This window comes from Fukomys damarensis, unplaced genomic scaffold (assembly GCF_012274545.1).
Source record: "Fukomys damarensis isolate Sample0158 unplaced genomic scaffold, DMR_v1.0_HiC HiC_scaffold_30, whole genome shotgun sequence".
NCBI lineage: Eukaryota > Metazoa > Chordata > Mammalia > Rodentia > Bathyergidae > Fukomys > Fukomys damarensis.
This window is the reverse complement of record NW_022900942.1, coordinates 50,913,195-50,918,222: the sequence shown is the minus strand read 5'-3', so window position 1 is coordinate 50,918,222 and position 5,028 is coordinate 50,913,195. Positions and strand designations below refer to the sequence as shown.

The 5,028-nt window shown below is 46.5% G+C and overlaps 1 protein-coding gene across 3 annotated transcripts in view; it reads left to right on the top strand.

The window, feature by feature from the left end:
- The window catches only part of Rnf125 (ring finger protein 125), a 90,509-nt gene that overhangs the window by 60,783 nt on the left and 24,698 nt on the right, over positions 1 to 5,028 (top strand). The gene's annotated exons all lie outside the window — the stretch shown is intronic.

Genomic DNA, 5,028 nt, shown 5'->3' with positions numbered 1-5,028 from the left:
GAAAAAAAAAAAAAAAAAAAAAAAAAAAAAAAATCAGTCTATCTGGTTACTGGATGTTTTAGTACTGGGAATCGAACTCATGGACTTGTGCTTACCAGGTGGGTGCTGCACCACCGAGCTACATCCCTGGCCCTATTTATTTTTTGAGACAGGGCCTCACTTTGTTCAGGCTGGCCTCGAACTCACTATGTAGCCGAGGTGATCCTCCTGCCTCTGCCTCCCGAGTGCTGGGATTACAGGTGTGCGCCACCATGCCTGGCCTACTGGATATTTTAAATACTTGTCTCCAGTCTGTACTTAAACAGGAACCATTCATAAGTGGGCTTCCTGTTGTGCAGGCTCAGCCTAGAGCGCGCCAGTTGTGTGGGGTGGAAGTTGGCTTTTCTGCTCCTTCATTAAACTATGTACCTTCATTGACACCTTGAATGCACAAAATGAAGTAATTTCTCGAAACCTCACCAGGCTCTTAGGAAGAGCTGAGTGTACACTTGTCAGGCTTCATCACCAGGAAGGGTACCTGATGCTCCCCTGTCTGTCCACCGGGCAGAATCTGGATATGGAAAGGCTCCAGTACAGCAGTAGATCACACCCAAAGCAACAGAGAGTCCAGAACCACGTTGTGCTGAGCACTTCAGCTGGGGTCACCTGGGATCTGGTCAGCCTGGGAAATGGCCTAGACGGTCTGCAACCGGGGCTTCATCACTGCTAGCACGTCAGATTCCTCCGTCTCCGACACCGTCCCGTGAAAGGCGCCCGCCGGGTCAGAGCCGACACACTACCCACATCGGATTGGGTGGCTGCACGGCTCTGGGGCTCCGTTTTCATCACTTTTCCTGAATGAAGATTTTGAAGAGTGCCACGGAATGAAAAGAAAGACTTCAAATGGAACAGACTCTACGAGGATGAGTTCGGAGGCCTCTAAACCTAGGTGAGAGACCGGGACTCGACGGGAACAGTGGAAGTGCTGAGAATGTAGGATTTTAGAAGAGGTATTTCAAGGGGCAGCCGAGAGGACAGACTCCAGAGGGAGTGCAACAGAAAGCGAGGAGTCAGGGATGACTTCAGAGTTGGAGATCTGAGTAGGCAGTTGGATCTATGTGTCTGAAATCCAGAGGAACACTGGGGACGGTGGATGCATGAGCTTGGAGTCATAGCCCATACTTGGTACACATCCCCGAGACTGTTTGAGGAGCGCATGTAAGTCGGGCACGGTAGCTCACAGCTAAAGTCTTTGTGCACCGACATGTAGAGACTGGGATGGGAAAACTGGAAAACAACCAGCCAAGGGATGCGAGGAAACAGGATCGAGTGTGGAATCTGGAGGCTGATTGCAGAATTATTCAAGGAGAGAGGGACCCACTGAAGCTGCTGTCAGGAAGATGACAGAATGGACCATTGAGTTAGCAGTGTGGAGGCCATTGACGGTCTTGAGAAGAGCAGTTTCAGTGCAGCTCGGGGGCTCTGAGCCTAAGTGGAATAGAATTGCAGAGCTCAGAGATGAGGGTTATAGGAAGCCATCCACGGGATTGGGAGGTAAAAGGAAGGAGAAAAATGGGTCCAATAGCTAGAAAGTAAAGTGGGGTCAAGAGAGTTTTAAGCAAAGGAGGATGGACTGCCTTGTGTGCTGATGGAAAGAACCAACAGAAGAAGCAGAGAGAAGGGGCCCCGTGGAGTCCCGGGGTGCAGCCAGGACACTTCACTCACCCATCTAACAGGACGTGGGTATCAAACGGGCACAGACACAGGAAATTAAGTCGCCTAGCAGCAGTTTGTGAAAATTGCCACCTAACTGCAAATTATCATTCACGTTAGGGTTGATCTATGATTTTCCAGTAATGACTTTAAAATGAAATTGCAGATGACACACGACCAACCCATACTTCTGGTGCTACAAAGAAAGCGTACAGAACAGCCCCTCCTCCCAGTGTCAGTGGCTGCGTGTTGTTCAGATACAGCGGGTCCTGGCTGTCATAACAACCCCAAACTCTTGAAAGCCACTCCTTGGAGGTCTGGCTGTTCAGTCCTAGATATTAGTTGAAATCAGGAGTGACTCCAGAACAAAACAGTGGGAATGTTCCTCCATTGTCCAGTCATGATGTTACATAGCCATGCATTTTGGACTTGCAGTTTGTGAAACAGAAGTCCCACGGTGGCTTTTGAACTCCATTAACCATTTCTTTTATACGATTACTTATCTGTACCTGTAGTGAAGAGAATTTCAGAGTGACATAATTAAGCTGGTCCCCAGTTTGCCTCCCATGGTAGTTAGACTGCTCCATGTTTACGCAGCGGCATCATTATTGTCAAAGGCAAATTCAATATTACTGATCTAGCCGGGTGTGGTGGCGCAGGCCTGTAATCCCAGCACTTGGGAGGCTGAGGCAGGAGGATCGCTATGAGTTCGAGACCAGCTTGGACTACATAGTGAGTTCCAGGTCAGTCTTAACTACATAGTGAGACCCTGTCTCAGAACAAAACAATAAATAAATAAATATTACTGATCTATTAGATTATGTGTGCTCTAACAAACAGAACCTAGGTACTATGGTAGATTGGGTTTTATATCAAGATTCTCTAAATTCTGATTACTGGACCTTGGGCCAGCAGAAATTCAGAGTTTTGGGGTCTCACCTCAGATCTACTGAACAGGTAGGTGTTTAACAAGATCCCCAAGTCATTTAGTCACATTTAAGGTTTCAGAAACACAACCTTAGATGATCCTGTTTAATTTTTATTAGGATGTGGTAAGCTGAAGACATTTTCCAGGGTTATAGATACACCTTGCACTTGGGAAGGCTGAGGCAGGAGGATCACCAAGAGTTCAAGGTCAGCCTGAACTACACAGCACCCTGTCTCCAAAAAAAAAAAAAAAGCCAGGTGTGGTGGAGCACACCTGTAATCCCAGTACTCGGGAGGCTGAGGTAGGAGGATTGCTGTGAGTTCAAGACCAGCCTGGGCTACATAGTGAGTTCCAGTTCAGTCTCAACTACATAGTGAGACCCTGTCTCAAAAAATCCCCCCCCCAAAAAAAAAAAATCTTATGTTAAAAAAATAAAATTTCTCTTAGAGAATAAATTTTAAATCAAGAGCAGTGTACAGAGATAAGTAAGGCAAGTTTTGGAGACAGAAAGACTGACTTCCTGGCTGGCCTTTGGGTGTAGCCTAGTGGAATACAGGAATGCTTCAAAGAAATGCTTGATGTCTTGTTCATGGTGTGAGGGCCTAAACTCAGAATATCTGTATGTGGGCCTGTCTAGTATGACCCTTTGTTGGGGAAGAGGGAGTGGTTGTGTTGCCTTACAAAGGAATTTTTGTTTGTTTGCTTTTTTTGATAGGGTCTCACTATGTAGTTGAGACTGACCTGGAACTCACTATGTAGCCCAGGCTGGTCTTGAACTCACAGCGATCCTCCTGCCCGGCTCTAATTTGGCTTTATACTGGCATACCCATGGTAGGAAAGCTTTGCGTGAGAATGTGAGTAAAAAGTCATACCTGCCACCTGCTGCCAACAACCTTCTCCAGATGCCCGTTGGAGACCAGCTCAGTGCCAGAACCTTCTTTTCCTTTCCAACCCTAGACTTCGGGGTCTTCTTTCCTTTTGAATCCATTTAGGGTTTAGTTTTGCTTTGTGAGATCCGTGCATAAATCTGCTGTCTTTTCCTGTTTCCTTCCAATAATTTGCTGACCTTCATTGTGGAGGATTTCTTGGCTAATCAATGGAGGGAACCAGAAAAGCACTCCTAAAATCACAAATAGGAGGGAGAGAATCAGGATTCCAGCTGGTTCTGAGTCATTCTCTAGTTCCTCATTGATTTCCTCCCGTGCAAGCTCACGGGGCTGAGGCGAGTGATAAAAGCCGAATGAAGGGGCTGGGGACTTAGCTCAGTGGCACTGAGCCTACCTTGCGAGCACAAGGACCTGAATTCGATCTCTGGTACAAAAACAAAACAAAACAAACGGACAGAAAATGGAGTGAGGGGTCCATTCCCCACAGGAGAGGACACCACCACAGCTCTTACGAGAGGCCAAGGATGTAGCTCAGATCGAAGTTTCAGGGTTCAGTTCCCTGGATCCCCAAAGAAATAAATAAAAATCTCTTGGCCTCCTGCAAGTATCTGCTGTCATGGTTTTGGAATCACATAGTCCACAGTTTCTGCATAATGGGGCATATATTTTATGTCATGATATATGGGGAGTCCCTTTGCTTATACTTCTAAATTAAATGCTAAGTGTGTCTCTTTACAGCTATCAGCTGTGTCTTTGTCCGTCGGGGAACCATGCAATAACTTAGAACTGTAAGTCTTTACTGTGTTCTTCACGTAGGACCCACAGTGACCTAGCTAACGTTGGTCACGTGGGGTCAGTCTCCAGTGTAAAACTCTCCATTCTATTCCATCACTTTTAGCTTTGACCTTTGGATTGGCCTCTTACCTACCTCGCTGCCCACATCCTGGGTGTCCTCCAGGCTGGCTTCCAAACCTCCCAAGATGGTCTCTCATGCATCTTTTGTTTTCACCTGGAAAACCATTCCCAGGTCTTCTCTAGGACTCACCCATAGCCTCCTTCTATCTCACTAAACCTTTTTTTTTTTTTTTTCTGTCAAAAATCTTACTCTTGCCGGATGCCTGTAATCCCAGCACTCTGGAGGCTGAAGCAGGAGGATCACTGTGAGTTCGAGACCAGACTGGGCTACACAGTGAGTTCCAGGTCAGTCTCAACTACATAGTGAGACCCTGTCTCAAAAACAAAAACAACCAAAACAAATCTTACTCTTTTTTGTTGTTGTTGTTCAGGGATCGAACTCTGGACCTTCTGGTTTTGAGGCAGATGGTGGAACCACTGAGCCTGCCTTGCAAACACAAGATCCTGGGCTGGGGATTTATCTCAGTGGTTCTGCCCCCTGCCTTGCAAGTGCAAAGGCCTGAGTTCGATCTCTGGTCAAAAAAAAGGTGTTCAAGAAGCTCCATCCAATAGCAAATGCAAGATCCTGAGTTTGATCCCGGTACCAAAAAAAAAAAAAAAAAAAAA